Source organism: Crinia signifera, unplaced genomic scaffold (genome assembly GCF_055691185.1).
Source record: "Crinia signifera unplaced genomic scaffold, ASM5569118v1 HAP2_SCAFFOLD_119, whole genome shotgun sequence".
NCBI lineage: Eukaryota > Metazoa > Chordata > Amphibia > Anura > Myobatrachidae > Crinia > Crinia signifera.
The window spans coordinates 168,135-187,834 of record NW_028142012.1 but is presented as its reverse complement, the minus strand read 5'-3'; the positions used below and the strand labels follow the sequence as shown (position 1 = coordinate 187,834).

At 45.8% G+C, this 19,700-nt stretch overlaps 1 protein-coding gene and 1 long non-coding RNA gene across 2 annotated transcripts in view; one reads left to right on the top strand and one right to left on the bottom strand.

The window, feature by feature from the left end:
- LOC146052752 (uncharacterized) overlaps positions 1–19,700 on the bottom strand; it is a 90,373-nt gene that overhangs the window by 37,167 nt on the left and 33,506 nt on the right. The gene's annotated exons all lie outside the window — the stretch shown is intronic.
- Positions 12,040–18,558, top strand: LOC146052751 (uncharacterized). Its single transcript, XR_014467634.1, has 3 exons — positions 12,040–12,118; positions 17,398–17,564; positions 18,358–18,558. It is a non-coding gene; the product is annotated as an uncharacterized LOC146052751 (long non-coding RNA).

The window sequence follows — 19,700 nt, the reverse complement described above, 5'->3', positions numbered from 1 at the left end:
CATGATCCTGGATACATCGGAACAAAGAGTCTTTCTGCCAATGGAAAGGGTCAGTGCGATACAGCAGCTGGTCAGGGAGGTCCTACAGTCTCCCCTGGTACAGATCCATCTTTACCTCAGGCTTCTAGGCAAGATGGTGGCTTCATTCGAAGCAATACAATTTGGGCGGTTCCATTCCAGGGTCCTTCAATTGGATATTCTGACAAAATGGTCCGGCTCCCCCCTGCAGATGCGCAGAGGGATTGGCCTTGCAACAAGAACCAGGATCTCGCTACAGTGGTGGCTAGATTCATCCAATCTGTTGGCAGGCAGACGTTTCCAGATCCAGGACTGGATTCTGGTGACCACGGACGCCAGCCTGAGGGGCTGGGGGGCTGTGACACAGGGAGTCCGGTGGTCTCCACTGGAGTCGGGCCTTCATATCAACAAGCTGGAGTTGAGGGCGGTCTACTATGCCCTGTTACAGGCAGCTCCATTGTTACAGGGCAAGGCGATCCAGGTCCAGTCGGACAATGCCACCACTGTGGCCTATATAAATCGACAGAAAAGAGCATGCCTTGCATGAAAGAAGCGTCAAAGATTCTGTCTTGGGCGGAACAGAATGTCCAGGCCCTGTCGGCCATTTTTATTCCGGGGGTCGACAACTGGGAGGCGGACTTCCTGAGTCATCACGATCTTCACCCGGGAGAGTGGGGCCTGCACACTCAAGTGTTCAATGCCATAGTGGATCTGTGGGGGCTCCCTCAGATCGACCTGATGGCTTCACGATTGAACCACAAGGTAGAGATGTGCTGTGCACGGACCAGAGACCCAGGGGCGATAGCGATGGACGCTCTCACCTGGACCTGGGATTTCCAATTGGTGTACCTATTCCCACCGCTCCCATTGTTGGCACGGGTGCTAAAGCGGCTCCGGCATCAGGGGACGGAAGCCATACTGGTGGCACCAGATTGGCCAAGAAGGGCCTGGTACGGGGACATTCAGGCCATGCTAGTGGAAGACCCGTGGCGTCTGCCCCTAAGAAAAGACCTGCTCCTCCAGGGCCCGTTCGTCTTTCAGGACTTACATCGGCTACGTTTAACGGCCTGGAGGTTGAGCGGCAGATCCTAGTCCACAAGGGTCTACATCCCTCTGTCGTCACTACCATGATCAAAGCCAGGAAGCCAGTGACGGCTTCTCATTATCATGTCATATGGCGTAAATATATTGCCTGGTGTGAGAAGAATGACTTGCCTCTGGCCAGCTTTCGATTAAACAGCCTGCTACGCTTCCTCCAGGCTGGATTGGAGAAGGGACTCCGCTTGGGATCCTTAAAGGTCCAGATCTCCGCGCTGTCTGTGTTTTTCCAGAAAAAGATTGCGGCCTTGCCAGAAGTGCAAACCTTCCTACAGGGGGTTCTGAGGATTCAGCCCCCCTTTGTGCCTCCCACTGCACCGTGGGATTTGGAAGTTGTACTTACTTTCTTAAGATCAGCCCGGTTTGTTCCACTGGAGGAGTCTGAGTTGCGACACCTCACTTGGAAGACGGTTGTTCTGCTGGCTCTAGCTTCGGCCAGGAGGGTGTCCGAGCTTGGGGCCTTATCTTGTCGGAGCCCTTACCTTGTGTTCCACAACGATAGGGTGGAGCTCAGGACTAAACCACGATTTCTTCCAAAGGTGGTGTCGGGGTTCCACCTGAACCAACCTATTGTGGTCCCTTCTAGCGCGGCACACCCGGATATACCAGATACCTTGGATGTGGTCCTCACCCTTAAGGGGTATGTCAAGCGCACAGCTAGGATCCGAAAGACGGACAGCCTATTTGTGCTCTATGATGCGTAGAAGAAAGGATTACCTGCTTCAACGCGTACCATTGCCAGGTGGATAAGATGTACTATCCAACAGGCTTATGCATCAGCTGGTTTATCACTTCCTTTTTCAGTAAAGGCTCATTCAACCAGGTCTGTAGGTACCTCTTGGGCGGCTGCTCGAGGGGTGTCGGCCATGCAGCTTTGCAGGGCCACTACTTGGTCAGGGCAACACACATTTGTGAAGTTCTACAAGTTTGACACCCTTGCCAGGGAGGATTCCCAGTTTGGGAATGCGGTTCTACAGCAGACTCCGCACGTTCCCGCCCGTTCTGGTAGCTTTGGGACCTCCCCATAGTAGTGAACCCAGTATCCCATTGGACGGTAGAGAAAATAGGATTTTGGGTACCTACCGGTAAATCCTTTTCTCGTAGTCCATATGGAATACTGGGAGCCCACCTCGGTGCGGCTTTTATGCTGTCAGATCCTACTTCATAGTTAGGCTTGTTGCCTTGTTCTCTATAGGATGATATTGTCTATAGACTTTTTTTCTAGTTACAGGTGTCCTCTGAAGTTGTTAGGATTCACCTATTAGATGTTTTGTTCGTTTGGGTGTGCTGGATGAATCTCACCACAATATATTATCACATACTCCTCACATGCTCTCCTTCGTCACAGTTTTTGCATTAACTGACTAGTGGAGGGAGATTGAGGGGAGGAGCCAGTGCACCCACACTGAAAGTTCTTTTATGTGCCTGTCTCTCCTGCGGAGGTCTCAATCCCCATAGTAGTGAACCCAGTATCCCATATGGGCTACGAGAAAAGGATTTACCGGTAGGTACCCAAAATCCTATTTTTTTTTTTAAATTGGGTAATTTTTATAAAATTTTTGAAGAGAAAAGAAAAAGACAAACATTGATATTAATATTACAGACGGCTAAGTAGGATACGGTGCGTACAGGAGATATGCAGTAATCAGGATATTATATGTACATTGGTTGAGATAAGCAACCATATATAGTTATGCAAAGTATACTTTTGACATATATGTAAGTGCCAACCCTTCAGGATATAGATATGCACTGTCTTGGGCGGAACAGAATGTCCAGGCCCTGTCGGCCATTTTTATTCCGGGGGTCGACAACTGGGAGGCGGACTTCCTGATTTGTCACGATCTTCACCTGGGAGAGTGGGGCCTGCACACTCAAGTGTTCAATGCCATAGTGGATCTGTGGGGGCTCCCTCAGATCGACCTGATCTGACTATGCATCCAGTACCCCGGAGGCGCCATCCAGGTCCATGGAAACAGTGAAGTAGGAGGAGGCACAGTTACATGGATATATCACAATATGAAGCACCATGTGTTATGCTTGCCGCTAGGCACAGTGTGTTGGCAACCTGGAAAAGGGAACGGGAGATCAGGCGTGAGCCCGCAGCCGGGACCGCCGGTTAGGACGGCCACAGCGAACCCTATACTAACTCTGTTGAGTACCCCGGGCAGATGACCAATCCCTGCGTGAACTAGGCTTCACCTGTGGCCGCCGCGTTCGAAGGAGCGAGTTAAGCCCGCTCGATGCAGCTAGGTCTATGAATGGACAAATGAGAAGTGATCGTCAGGGGTAACTCAAAAGGAAATACTAACTACCGGGCCTAACTGAAAGACAACCCCTGTCTGCCGGCACCAGGCCAATAACGGGAATACGACCCAGTCGCAGACACAAGGAGAACTTGACGGGGAATCTCCAAAAGAATACAATACAATGCTAGATAGCAAATCCCCAAAACCCCAAACAGGAGTGGATAGGTAGGGAAGGCCCTGCCTAGGACAGATAGGAAAAGGAAAGCGATGGCCAGAGCAAGGGTAAAAGACAGAAAGAATAATGTTCTGAATTAGGCCCACGGCGGAGCAGGTCCAATGCCCCAGCAAGGGAGCGGAACCAATATGGGCACAGCCTGATAAGAGAAAAGGAGCTCGGCAGCTCCACAGAAATAAACCAGGCTCCAAAGGAGCACTTACTTGACCCCGGGTGACCTACAGCGGAGCTGAACAGGTCACTGGAGAAAACGCTGAGAAGCTGACATCCAGCTGAGACAGGCAGGGAGACAGGAGATCTCTTGGAAGGGATCCAGGAAATAGGGCAGTGCTGGGATGAGCCAGGGACCGGGCAGGCGTATGGAGACGCTATAACCGGCGTCTGTGCCCAGCAGACGTCAGCTTCTTATTCAAAATTGGCGCCGCCTGCATGACGTCAGGCGCGCCGTGCGAGTGCTGCTGCTGGGCGGAAGTTCGGGGACGTTCCCTAGCAACGCCCCAACGCCCGGACTGAGAGGGAGGCTTGGAACGCTGCCGAGCAGCGTCACCAGCCTCACAGCCTCGCTCTCCATCCGCCGACCGTCCGGGTACTGGAGATACCGGACGGCGGCGTGTGACACCATGAATGTATATCATATAATAAACATCCGACAAAAACATCACCGACAATGTAGATAAAGACCCATAATCCTAATTTTAAAAAAATAAGATAACAAAAGAAAACCTCGCAAGGACCCAAAACAAACCTCCCACATAACCCCCACCCTGTACTACCCACCCCCAACTTAGGTGTACCTGCAGCCCTATAAACGCGTAACACTATTACCTCTATACCCATTCTAATCCCCCCCCCCTAGCCTACTAACTATACTACTAAACCTAAGTCTAATCTATACCCACCCACATATAAACTAACCCCCCCCCCCAGATTGTAAATTAAGAGCAGGATATATAGAGGGCTATAAGGATATGACCCTAAGGAAGGGCAGGATATATATTTCCTTCCCCATCACAAAAATTACTAAACAGAGAATACCAAAAGAAGGATATAGTGAGGGCCATAGACGCATGGACCTAAGAACAGCTATATTGAATCCAACAATCTCCTGAAGCAAAGTAAGGTATCTCGCTCAGCAATAAAGATGCATGTAAACTCACAGAATATAACTTATACAAGCAGGGTTAAGATGACAGTTACAGGATATTTCCAAAAACATTAATCTGGCCAGCTCTTAGTGTCCTTAGAAAACATGGCGAGCCTAAGAAGTACACCAGCAGGTATATGGAAAAAATAACAGATAAACAAAGGACAGTGTACAGTTATATGTGGATACAGTCCAGGCTTTCATCACAGTCACCAGCGACAAATAAGGAGGATGTAGGGAAGTAGCAGCACAATCAGTGTGCATGAGAGTATCACAGCTAATGTCCTTGATTTTGGGCACAACGACAGGTGTAGATATAGCCAGGATAGAATCTGAAATAGGTGCAGGCATACATCACATAAATATCTCCATTATCAATAACATCGCAGTGTCCAGGATGAATAGGAGTGGGATGAATAGGAGAGGTTAGAATATCACTCCGAATCCTGTCCAGTTGCAGGAGTCGGGCAGATGAGGCATGGAGCGCACGCAGGATAGCATTTGCAGATGGTTCCATAATCATAGACAGGAGGTACAGAAAGACCAGCTATAGGCAGTATATGTAGCAGAGAATAAATTAGGTGCGGCTAGCACGCCACTAAGTACAAATAAAGGACTGCCAGCCGTTGAAGTAGTGGGGAGAATCCAGCTAAAAGCTCGCAGCTCCAGCCACCAAAATGATGGTGAAGAGACCAGTCAGAGAAAATGGCGGATGTAGGTAATGCTCGCCGCTTTAGTCACGGCTATGTTGTGGCACATCCTTTGACAAAGCTGCCTGGAGCAGCGAAACCGGTTAGGACTCTCTCACCAACCTCCACCACTACCATTTACCTATCCACTGAAGATTCTGGGACCATCTACCTGCCTAACCTTCATCCAGATCCCAGTCCGATTTGGACACCAAACATCCTGCCACAAAAGGAGAGGTTGAGGACAACAACCCGCTATACTCCATCAAAAGCGGAGGGAGTTGGTTACTCGAGCCACCTGGGACCACTCCTGGACATTCCATCCTGTCCTCCCTCCCCACAGCCCTATTTGGGGACATCATCACAGCTTGCGAGACCGCACAGATTACCACAAGCTCCCAGCTGGTCGGAGACTCTGAGACCATCGAACTACCTCCCCTACCAGATTCTGACCCCACTTGGTACCAATACCCACTGAAGGTTGAGGTAGAGGTTACCAGCCCGCTCTATTCCATCTAGCGGAGGGAGTCGGTTATTCGAGCCAACTTGGGCCGCTCCTTAACACCACCTCTGGTCCTCCCTCCCTTCAACCCCATTTTGGGACACCTTCTCAGCTCTTTGTGGACTTGCAGGAACCCCCAGACTACCATATTGCCTTGGTTGGTTGGTGAGATACGAACATTTTATTTTTGTTTTTATAAGTTTATAAATTCTGGCTACATGTTTTCTCCATTTTAGAATAACATTATTTTTTGTACTAGATCTACCAATCTCACTCATTTTTATATAAATTTACTTTTTTCACTATCTCTTAGCGCTGCTCAAACCCACCCACTTTTTTTCTTGTCGACCAGCAGAGGATAGAAGACCGTCACTGCAGATCTTAAACACACGATGCAGGGCAAACGTGGAGGCCTCAGCCCCAAGCACAAGATGGCGCGGACCGCGGCATTGCGCCCCAGAGGAGGCAGCTTCCCGCTTCCACCGCTCAAAGGTACAGAGAGCCACCGCCACTTCTCACCCCGCCTGACAAAGCACCCAGCGATGAGGCGACAGGCAGAATACTGTTAGTGTAGTAGGAGACCGACGTCATCCGGATCTTAGCAGAGAAGCAGGCCGCGGCTGTATATAATCCCAAACCAGCAGCCAAATAGTCCCAAAAACAGCTCAGCAGGGTGATAGGATAATGGGAGTGATGTCTCACACCCTTTGGTGAGGCCAAGGACTTCGGTGACAGCAAAACAGGATAAATTTCAGGATGTACGGAGGAGCGAAGAGAAACTGCTGCCTACTCTGTGCTCAGCCAAACCACGCCCCCTCGCTAATATGTACCCTTTGCCAGAGGAACATAACAAATTGTGGGAGAAAGCCCCATTAGTGGATGCATCAGTTGCTAGACTGTCTAAAGCCACTGCCTTGCCGGTCCAGGGGGGTGCTGCCTTTAAGGACCCTGTGGACAAAAAAGTGGAAGGCTGCTTGAAGGCTATTTTTGAAGGCGTGGGTTATACCTTGAGACCCATTATCGTGTCTGCTTGGGTCACAAAAGCCATGATTAAGTGGGCGGAGGAGCTGGCTGGGCTGCTCCACCAAAATTCAGAGGCTTTTATTCTGGCAGAGAAATTGAGATCTGCCACAGAGTATGTTTGTGAGGCTGGTGAGGAAGGAGCTAAAATGGCGTCCAGAGTGTCTGTAACCTCAGTGTCTGCTAGAAGGGCTCTTTGGCTCAAGGCTTGGGAAGCTGATAGTGAGTCTAAGAAGTCCCTTGAAAACTTGCCTTTTAAGGGGGAGTTATTGTTTGGCTCGGAGCTGGAAGCCATTATCAAGCAGGCTACTGGGGGCAAGAGGGGTTTGCCAGTACGAGTACAATCCGACAATGCCACTATGGTGGCATACTTAAATCACCCGGGCGGTACTCGGAGCAAGATGGCGATGGCAGAGATTGTGAGAATCTTCACCTGGGCGGAGGTTCAGTTTCCAGCACTGTCAGACGTTTTCACTCCGGGGATCCGGATTGTGGAGGCGGACTATCTCAGCAGGGCGGACCTGCTGGAGGGGGTAGACAGATGGGGACTGCCAGACATAGATCTTATGGCGTCCAGGACCAATTGTCAAGTGCTGAGATTTTGTTCCCGGTCAAGGGATCCGTTGGCTTGGGCGGTGGATGCCATGACAATTCCTTGGTCTTTCAATCTGGTCTACATCTTCCCTCTGTTCCCAGTGATCTCGAGGGTGTTGAAGAGTATAAAGAACCAGAGAGTATCGGCCATTCTGGTTGCACCAGATTGGCCCAGGAGGTCATGGTACTCAGACATACTGAGATTATCTACGGAATCGTGGCGACTTGCTAAGCCAAGGACCGTTTCTGCACCAGGACCTAGCTCGTCTAAATTTGACGGCGTGGCTTATGAATCCTCCTTGTTGAGAGAAAAAAGGGGTTTTCAGAAGAGGTCATACAGACCATGCTAAGGGCCAGAAAACCGGTGTCTGCGGCCAATTACCACAGGGTGTGGAGGATCTACATCAGATGGTGTGAAAGGCAGAGAGTTCATACCTCCAGGTTTAAGGTAGCGAGGCTACTGGAGTTCCTACAGGATGGCCTGTCGTCGGGGTTAAGTTTGCAGTCTCTGAAGGTGCAAATTTCGGCACTTTCCATTTTCTTTCAAAAGAGAGTGGCTCTGCTGCCGGAGGTACAAACGTTTTTGCAGGGTGTGGCCAGGATTAAGCCTCCTTACAGGCAGCCGGTTGCACCATGGGACTTGTTTCTTGTTCTGTCCATGCTGCAGAAACCTCCTTTCGAGCCACTGAGATCGGCTGATCTCAAGTACCTTACCTGGAAGCTTACTTTTTTATTGGCCATTGCTTCGGCTAGGCGTGTGTCAGAATTGGGTGCCTTGTCTTGCAAGTCACCATTTTTGATTTTTCACAATGACAGGGCGGTACTCAGGACAGTACCAACATTTTTACCTAAAGTGGTTTCCTCTTTTCATTTGAATCAGGACATTGTGCTCCCAGTTTTTCCCCCGCCTCAGGGAACGAGGAATAGGGACAGTTTTTAAAAAAGTTGGATGTGGTTCGCGCATTGCGAATCTATATCAGTAGAGTAAAGGATGTTTGCAAATCAGATTTGCTGTTGGTTTTGTACAATGTACATAAGATTGGGTGGCCTGCTTCAAATCAGACTATAGCCCGCTGGTTGAGATCAACTATTGCGTTTGCCTACTGTAAGGCAGGTAGGCCTGTGCCATCTCGCATAAACGCCCATACTACAAGGTCAGTTGCTTCTTCATGGGCGGTGAGGCATGGGGCCACAGCTGAGCAGCTGTGCAGGGCAGCCACCTGGTCCTCTGTTCACACCTTTTACAAAATTCTACAGGTTTCATGAGTTCGTGTCGGAGGACGCTTCATTTGGACCGGTAGTGATGAGAACTGGCAGTCTGAGTGTACCCTCCCAAAGGACTGCTCGTGAAAGTCCCATTGTGAGCTGTGTCACCGGACTGGACGAAAGAGAAAAGAGGATTTAAGAACTTACCGTTCAAACCCCTTTCTCTGAGTCCAGTCCGGTGACACAGCGATCCCTCCCTAACGCTCAGTAAGTTGTACCGTTCATGGTTGCCATGTTATGTGTTATAAGTCGCATATATAATGTTCAGGCATTGTACTGAGTTGTGTATCCTAGTGTGCTGTTGAAGTTTAACTGAGGCATTATGGGATGCAGTAGGGAGGAGCCTGCTCCCAAAGAATTAGAAGCATAGGTGCCTGGCTCCTGGCGGACCCTCCTACATCCCATCGTGAGCTGTGTCACCGGACTGGACTCAGAGAAAGGGGTTCGAATGGTAAGTTCTTACAAAAATCCCCTTATTATAAATACTGTGCATTAACTCTTAACGAATAGTAGTGTAAGATTAAATAGAACTCTTCCTTTTCAATTTACTGGTTAAACACTATTAATGTAGTGTTGCCACTGGACTCCAGGTGTCACTATAACCCTGCTACTGTATATACAGCAATGGGGCGATTGTCCTACCATAACCACAAAGTGTGTGAATGCAGTAAAACCTATTCCTGCCAGTCAGTGCTGCTGATGAGTCACCTGCATTAATGTTATTTATATAAGCGCTAACATTATATGCATTGGTACTTATATGTTAGTTGGGCGCCCAATTAGCATACGTAAGGTAACTTAGGAATATCGCATCGCATGGGCCATTTTAAGGGCGATGCAATGCGATTTTCCTATGTAATTTATTCACTGCTCTCTTAGCCCCGGGGGATCGCATCGCATCGCACCTCCCGTAAAATCGCATGCGATTTTATAGGGTGTACGATGCCATTACATTAGCTATACAATAGCATTGTATGACATACAATGAGGTTTTAGGCACCCCACCCCCCCCACTATCCACACCACCCCGAAGCGTGGAGAGCGCAGCGGTACGTGTCCTCCGACCTTTTCATACCACCACTAGCCACGTCGGCGTTGAGTTGATTTTATATAGTGTGTCGAGCACAGCGAGTCTCCGATCCCGAAGCGCGGCGAGCACATGCGGATTATTTACATATATTCCGCGTCCACTCGCCATGATTCGGGCTTCCCCTCGCCGCCGCTCGCCACGCTTCGGGGTGGCGTGGATAGTGGTGGGGTGCCTAAAACGATATTATTGTGTAGCTCATTTAATGGCATTGCACACCCTATAAAATCGCATGCGATTTTGCGGTAGATGCGATCCCCCGGGGCTAAGAGAGCAGTAAATAAATTACATAGGAGCATTGCACCGCACGGCCCTTAAAATGGCCCATGCGATGCGATTTTCCTACGCAGAATAGCCCACTAAGCAAATAGCTTAGTGGGTGCCCAACTAACATATAAGTACCTATGCATTATATTACATTTGCATTAGTCCCCCCTGGAGTCACTTACAGTATAAATTAGTGTAGGATTCGCTGATTTGAATTCTCCTATCCTGGTAACTATGAAGTGAGTTACGTTTGGAATTTATGTTTTTAGTTTGAGTTAGACCCCAGGGACCCTGGTGGTTGAATAGATTTATCCAGCGTGCTGTATATTAATCGCCGGGGTGATAGCGATGAGCTATTGCTATCGCGGATCAATCTGGTGAGATCGCTTAGAAAATGCCCAGGGATTGCAACGTGTGTAGGCACCATTAGGGTACATTATGCTTTCTTTAGATTTTATGATCAATTGATGCTGTTTTGCGGTGTTTTTTTTTTAAATTTTTTAATCATTGTAACGCAGATCAGACCGTGCTTCACATTATAGCAATCCTTCCAGAAAGAAATACCAATCAGTGACGCAGAAGCATTTTACCCTGAAAACGTGAACTTGCATTCCAATGTACGTCCGCTACTGTGTCATTGCTGGTATGTAGCAGCAGTACTGCGAGTGAGGGAGCGACGTGCTTTGGGGAAAGGTTCATACATGTGTTAGGCACACGTTCTCTTCTGGAACCAAAATATGACAAACTTATTAAACTCCTGATTAATTGCGCTCCTTTTGTTCCAAATCCATTCCAATCTGTTCTGTTACCATTGTCGGATGCTGCTAAGGGACGTCTGTTTCCCCATTGGCTGCGTTCTCGTTTTGTTTATTTAATTCGCACCCGTTGCGTTTTATTAATAGGGCGTTTGCAGATTTTCTACATTTCTTTTGTGAGTTGTAATTGCACTGAATGTTTTAATTGAGCTCGCAGATCAGATTGTAGATCTTTTCCCATACACTGCAGATCATTTCTCCATCGTTATTATGATGAAAATCTGCCGCAAGCTAACTCCCCTCCGCAGTCTAAGGTTCCAGACCATCGAATTCCAGATAATCGGTGGTGTGCTACGTGAAAGTCTTCCAAAATAGAATCTGCACTTTGGGAAAAAAATAAAAAATTATAATTTTAATTTTTTTTTATTTTTTAATAATTTTTATATTGACTGCATTAGATGCTGCCCCATTTCCACAGGGCATATGCAACTGCCCCCCCCCCCCCCCCCCAATCAGCTCTGCTTTTAGAAGATAAGCTTTAAATGTTCAATCAAGCTATCCCATAAATTGTTTGTTTCTGCAGAGTGGTGCGCTATAGTCCTAAAAATGGAAAAGAAAGTGTCTGAAGCCAGTGTTAACCGCAGGAAGTCCAACAATCCTCAGCGGGTGTCTGCAGCCTCGGCTGGTACATCTCAGAGTAAGAGGAAGCGTCTTTTTTATATTTTTTTTTGTAAGGAATAAATAACGAAAGCTAAAGGAGATGCGTGGGACTGAGCTTGCTGTGGTGACCAGTAATGTGTCCAACGCTTGTCCACAGAATGTTCGCTGCATTTATTGTATTGGATAACGGGTTACAGAAGTCCAAAAAGGGGAGACTGTTAAACTCTGTTCTTTGTCTTCTATCAGACACGAGCCAGAGAGTGCCATTGCCCATACGGAGGTTTTACCGCCCAGGTACTCGGGCACTGATGGAAATACGCAAGTACCAGAAATCAACGAAGCTGCTGATCAGGAAGGCCCCGTTCTACCGCCTGGTGAGATGGTGTTGCCTGTTCTGCATCTAACAGTTTCCCCTACTCTGTGCTCTGCTAGTAATGTCTGCTTTTTCTGTTTTAGGTGAGAGAGGTCTGCCTGGAGTATTCCCACGGAGTGCCGTTCAGCTGGCAAAGCCAAGCGCTGATGGCATTGCAGGAGGTAAGGCTTCTTAGCGGCGTAAACGCTCGCTGTATTCTGTTTGGAGTAATCTTAGAATTATGTATTGTACTAAGATCTGATGCGGCCATGTATACCTCACCCATATCCAGGCCGTGTTCTGCTCTGTATATCCCATCACGTGTCACTAGAATCAGCGCTAATGCTCGATCTCCATCATAGCCATCGGTTGCGATTCGGAATGGTTTAAAGCACCAGCCAACAAGCTGAAACTTAAGCAGGCTGGCCGTCTGCTTCAAACACCTGAGTACAACAGGGATCTGCAATGCCTTCAAACTTAAAGCGGCGTGCCCATGTTTTGCAGAACGGTGTCGAGTTTCACCCTCTAAACATCGCAGCATGTCGGCAATCCTGCAGCCAATGGGGGGGCTCTGAGCGACATCCCAGGATTGGGTCTGTGTGCAAATAGGCACATAGTATATCCCGTACAGGCCACTTACTGATGACTTCAGTGGGCATGATGCCCGTGTTCAGCCCCAGTGCAGTCTCACTGTACCAGACAACTCCTATTACGCAGTCCCCGCTCTCTGATCTTTATCACATCATACACCACTATAATTAGAATTCCCAGCTCAGCTCCGAGCTCATTAGACAGACACGCATTACACAGCGACCTTTCTCAAGGCATAAAGGAATGTTCAAAACCAATACTCCTGATAACACTGGAAAAAGGTTGGTTTCCTACCAGAAGGTAGGAGGTGGACGACAGAGAAGGAGTGCCTTGTGATCCAAGCAGCTCACACCAAGGAAGGTCAGTTCCTTGAAAACAAACATGAGGAAAAAGAAAAGGGTAGTGGAGCGCTAGGTTGGTATTAGAAAAAAATTCTTAGTTTGAGTATGGTCAATTGGGTATCACAATTAGTAAAATTTATTCAACACTGATAAACATAGGTTATAAATGAATACATAAAATCAGCACATATAAAAAAGAATTTAAGAATAGTTGGCCTGAGCACTATACTTATGCGTTCTCCCGCTTGCCAAATGTCCTGAGCCAGTCCGTCCTGTAGTTTAACTGGAGATTGTGGAGGCTGGGTGTCCATATACCATGCTGGGAATTCGATGCCGCTGTGTAGGATGTCGCTGTCTGGATGTTGTATAAACAGATGCACAGGCTGAAAGTAGGCTACCCAATGAGTATGCTGGTGGTGGTATCCAAAGGCTCTCTTCCAGTGGGTGAAGAACGGATGGAAAATTAATCCGAATATAAAGGCTGGGCAAGATATGGTTTTGGGAGTGTCCCGCAATAGAGCTCAGAGTCCAAACTGACAGTATCCTGATGCGTTTCGTTACCTAGGCTGGTAACTTTATCAAAGGAGAGTCTCCTTTGATAAAGTTACCAGCCTAGGTAACGAAACGTCCCTCTATTGCAATGACCCTAGACACTAAATGTGTTAAACCCAAGTGGGCACAAGATATAAACCTAAAATGGGCGAAGGAAGGGATTAGATCAGTGATTTTCAACCTTTTTACCTTGCGGCACACTAAATAAGACTTTAAAATTGCCAAGGCACACCCTGAGATCCCCACAGGGCAAAACACATTGGCCACCACAGGAGAAAAACAAACCTATTGGCCCCCACATTAAAAACAATCACACTGGTCCCCACAGGTAACAAAAATAAAATACATTGGCCCTTTACATGAAAAGAAGAGAGCAGTAAATAACATTTGAACTGGTGGTGGCTGTAAATGGGTTTGGGCATCTCTAGATGTGGGGGCACACTTGAGAACAGCTCAAGGCACACTAGTGTGCCACGGCACACTGGTTGAAAAACACTGGATTAGATACTTAGGGATTTATCTCCCCAAAGATGTAACACTCTTACATGATTTAAATATAAACAATGCCATAATCCAATTAAAAAAAGAAATTAGGGGATGGAAACACCTCAAACTGTCGTATACAGTTAGACTTAACGTATTAAGAACGATATCATTACCTAGACTGCTGTATCCTCTCCAAAACCTACCTCTTCTGTTAACACAGAAAAACACAGCTGAAGTAAATAAATTGTTTCGAGACTTCATTTGGAAAGATAAGAAGGCAAGAATCAGTTTAATTAAGATGCAACAGAAACGAAACAATGGAGGTTTTAATTTCCCCAACGTGACGTGGTACAATCAAGCAGCTGTGCTGAGGCACCTGAGGGATTGGATACAGCAGTCAGAAATCTATACAAATACATCCCTAGAACAAGAGTTTATAGGGGACATTAATCTTATTAATTTTTTACACTTAGAAAAATAAAAAATAGGGCCGGAAATAATGAATAACCCTTTATTAATGTCATCTAGAAGACTATGGTTTATTTTAAGGAAAAGAATGCAAATAAACCCATACAAATCACAATTCATAACATTTTTACAAAATCCAGATTTACAGGAGGGAAAAGCAGGAAAACCTTTTAAAAACTTGAAACAGCAAGGCATAAGCCGAATAGAGCATATGATGGATGTAGAGGGGGGTAAAACCCTGACATACGCCCAGGCGGCAGGGAAATATGGCCCCTTCACTACGCACAATATCACATTCATACAGGCCCAACACTACACAAACCAGGTACTCCAAAACCTAACAATAAGAGATTTGAATAACCCCCTGGATATACTCCTAAAAAAACAGGTCCCACACAAGAAAATCATAACAGCCCATTATAAATTTCTATACCAGCCATTGGACTATGACAAAATAAAAACAGGCATAATAAAATGGAAAGAAGTCTTCCCAAACCTCACGTTAGAAAAACTGTTAAAATCACTGGAAGATTCAGTAAAAACTATACCAGCAATAATGTACACAGAAATGTTTTACAACATCTCTCACCGGACATATCTAACACCGAAAAGGAGGTTTGAAATGGGGATAGCACCAAACTGTAAATGTCTAAAGTGTGATAGAGTGGGTGCAGATCTGTTTCACTGCCTGTGGAAATGCGAACAGATCAAGAAATTTTGGGAGGAAGTATGGCAGTTCTCACTAAAACTACTGGCACACACTTTTCCACTAACCCCAGAGTGGGCGGTCTTTGGGATAATAGGGAGGGAAACAAAGATAGCAAAGGGGGAAAAAAAAATGTTACTGGCAATTTCATCTGCGGCTAGGAAAAGCATTCTCCACAGGTGGATAGACAGATCTGCTCCCACAATGAAACTTTTTGAGGAAAAACTTTTTTATATATTCCGTATGGAATGGGTGGAGGCGACACTCCAAAAAGAAAAAAGGGTGAAAGAGCTCTTTGAGACCTGGGGACCCATTATAGAAAAACAACCAACTACAATAAAGATACACCTAAGACAGTGTTTTCAAATAACAAGTTGGTACGAAACAAGAGTAGTACTGCACGAAGACCCAATAAATATCATTTAAATCAAACAAGAGAGAGGGGATAGATAGGCGGGAAAAACCTACTACGTAATGGACAAAATAATAGGGGCTCCATATCGTTTTATATGATTTGTTGTTTAATTACTTTGTAAATTTTATATTATTTGCTGTATGTTTAGTGATCTAGTTTTTATGAGTTTGGATTAAACCTATGATTTTTTCTCTTAACGGAGCACCTAATTAATCTAAGGAACAGGGGAAAAAAGAAAAAAAAAGAGGGGGAATACAAACTAAATTAAACAAACAAAATCAGGGAATTGTCCTTGTGAATAAGTTGGGAAAAACGGGAAAAGGCCAACAGACCATACCCGGAAGGACACAAAGACATAAGACCAACTGGGGGCTCCGTTCAGAGTAGAACGCATAGGGATTATGTAATATTACTCCTGCCATTAACATATATCTGTAAAGAGGGAAGATGAAATGATATGAAAGCTCTTTTTCAAACTACGCATAGATGATCCTGAATAGAATTCATGTTGACAAATGTATCATTGTACACTTTGCTTCAAAAACAATAATAAAAAATATAAGTAAAAAAAAAAAAAGATTTCTCGCAGTTCCCTGCTGCAAACTGGAAGCGGGATAAGGGGGGCAGGATAGGCAGGTTCCGGAAACGGGGGCGTTTTCTGAGAGCTCCCAGATCTGGATCTTCCAGCACAGATTTCCTGGCCTCTGCTACAGAACAGCTTGGGCCAATATGACCAGCCTCGGGCTCCCTCAGATTGACCATGTTTTTGTGCAGTGATCCGTTGCAGCAGTGGATCACAGAAGTCGGCAGGAGGTGTTTATTGACACAAGGGGTGAGATTTAATAGGATGAGAGATTCAGAAAGTGAGAGATTTGGTAAGAAATCTCCAGCTTTTTTTAAAGCGCCAATCATTTACACTGCAGAACCAGTTTCATTTTGCCGTGTAAATGATTGCCGCTTTTAAAAAAATGGAGATTTCTTACCAAATCTTTCACCCTTTTAAATTTCACCCAAGATACCTCCTACAGCAATACAATTAGTATTCTCTAAAATGCACAATCGAGGAAATTACACAATGAAGATAAAGGCGCAAAGCTGAGGTAAAAAAGTAGCAACACAAAGTGCAAGTACGCACCACTGGGATTGGGCTGTACGTAAGAGGGCATAGCTGTGTGAATGAATGATTAATAGTGGCCTACAGAATTTATGGGGAAGAAAGATCTGTTTGCTCTGTTTGACCATGTATTGCCTCTCAAATTCTCTGTCTGTAACTATTTTTTCCTATCTATGAATCGTATTAGTGATAAGGCCTAATTCATCATGAATCGCTAATCTGAGAAGTAGGTATCCGCCACCCATGAAGAGGAAACACCCGGTTACTGCTTCCCCCCCCCCCAAATCTATATGCCAGGACAGGTCCAACCTGTGGCTCTGCAGATGTTGTGAAACTACAAATCCCAGCATGCCTTGCCACAGTTTTAATACTCCCTTATAGCAAAACTGTGGCAAGGCATGATGGGATTTGTAGTTTGACAACATCTGGAGAGCCACAGGTTGGCCAGGACTGTACGCAAATTCCGGAACATGGAAGAGACTAATCTGTGACTGACACAGGCTGAACAAGGCCAGTGCTGTTGTCACAGACCTGCATTTTTTTTTCGGACCCATCCAGAAATAGTCTGGTTTCCACCCCAAAACAGCAGCTTACCGACGGTCAATATCCAGCTGCATTGTGTTTACGATCTATACGTGTTTTCTGACGCTATTTTTCCTTGCGCATTGTGTGCGGTCTAAATGCGCAATCACTCTGCTTTGTGAATAAATAGCGATTCATACTGACTTAAGCCCAAAGTTCCTTTTCCTGTGTAAACCTCCGGTTTCAGTGTAACATCTCTTTCTTAGGCAGCTGAGGCCTACCTGGTGTGGCTTTTCGAAGACGCTTACCTGTTCAGTGTCCATGCACACAGGGTCACGCTGCACGTGAAGGACATTAAGCTCGCACGGCGAATTAGAGGAGGCCAGATCGGACTCGGTTGTTGAAGTTTTCCGTTTCACGTTTGTTTTCGTTGGTATTTTATTCCCAGTTTTTTTTTTTTCAAATTCTGTTTATTTCAGACATATGCCAAATGAAACAATAGTGAACATGAGTAATAAAATATTACAATGTATGATATCAATTCTAACCAAGTTGTACATATTTATACTTGAGTTTCGCAGGCATGGGGTTCGAGTAACTTGATGAAGAGGCCTGCCTCTAAATCTCGTAAGCCCGCCTTGTTAGATTAGCATTTTGTCTGACATTTTCTTTATACATAACATTAAACGAATAACTTTAACTTAATATAAGAGTTTTTTTCTGTGGGGTGGGGTGGGGGGGGGGAGAGGGGGAGAGATAGGGGGGGGGGGGGGGTGGGTGTTCAGCATCACGTTTCGTACATTATATATGGGAAATGTAATTATCTAGCTCCTTCTGGACGGATTTCCAGTGTTTTGTAGATAGCTTCTTTCAGTATTTGTGGGCGACTATCTATAAATGGTCTCCACACCTGGTAAAATCTTGATGAAGACACCTCTGGGTGTTTTATCACATCATATTTGTCATAAAACATATACTTCAACAGCAGCGATTCCACCTCTGCTACCTTTGGAATGTGTGGTGTGATCCATGAGTTTAGAATCACTTTCTTAGCCACTGTGACTATCAGGGTAATTAGGGGCAACAGATGTGAGTTCGCTGGTGTGATGTTCCAACTCTCAAAATTAGCAAACAGCATGGGGATGGGATCTAGCTGCAGTCCGATATTAAAGTTAAGTTTGATGAAATACAACAATTTATACCAGAATTTTTGTATATGTCTGCAGGACCAAAAGTTGTGAAAAAAGGAGCCCACTCCTGTTTTGCACTTCAAGGACAAAATGACTCCTCTGCTGTTGTGAGATGTAAGCCCTATGAACAAACTTCACGTGTACCTCCTGAAGGATGGAGGATCTTAATATTTTCAACGTTTTATGATAATGTTTAAATATAGTTTCACAGTTTTCCAATAAAGGGATATCTTTTAACCACTTGTTTGTGACTTCTTTCCATACTCGTTCAGCAGGTAAGGATGAGAGTTGGCCATAAATGTATTTATTCTTGAACGTCCCTGTCTGAAATTTACTAACAGAGCTATTCAGTTTCATATACCTCGTGGTTTGTATATCAGGCTTGGGTAGCGAAAGTGCATAGTGCCTTAGCTGGAGGAGTGAAAAGGAGCCGCTCAAAGGCAAACCGAACATTTTCTGCAGTTCAGATATGGAATATACCTTTCCTCCAGGGTCAAATACCTGCGTCATTTTCCTTAGTCCTTTATGTTTGAGCCTGTAAAAAATAGAACTATCCACCCCTGGGGTAAACATAGGGTTAACCCAGATGGGGATCCATGGGGAAGTTTGAGGGTCCAGTCCAAGTGAGCGGGAGACAGACCACCAAGCCTTGTATGTGTCTAGAAAGAGAGGGTTGTTGAAGATGTGCGGGGGGATTTGTGTGCGGGGGACATGTAGGAGGGCTCCAGGGGAGTATGGTGTGAACATGGCACAGTCCACTGCGGAATCCGAGAAAGTATCTATCTCTACTAGCCAACCTAGGGCAAAGCGGCAAAGCAGGGATTTGGTGTATTGATGTAGGTCTGGCACATTGAGACCGCCCAAAGCCTTGGGCAGGTGTAATTTGTGTAATGCAATTTTTGCTTTTTTCTTATTCCATAGGAACTGCGCCATGCGTGAGTTTAGTTTTTGGATGTCTTTATTTGTCAGTTTGATTGGCAGCATCTGTATAACGTACATTAATTTGGGCAGAATCATTGATTTTATGACCTCCACCCTCCCCAGCAGGGAGAGTGGGAGGTCGGTCCATGTATCCATGGATTTGGAGAGTTTGTTAATCAGTGATGTGTAGTTTAAATTATATAGATTTGAGATGTGTGCTGGGATTTGTATGCCTAGATATTTTAGTTGTGTGGATTTACATTTAATAGCCTGGAGGTCGTCTCTATCTGAGAAGAGTGGTTGGGGGCCTTTTAATATCATCAGTTCGGACTTGTGTACATTTATTTTATAGCCTGAAAAAGAGCTAAATTGCTGAATTATTGAAAAGGCTGTTGGCAGGGAATGTTCAGGGGAGGACAGGAACCACAACATGTTGTCTGCGAATAAAGAAACTCTAA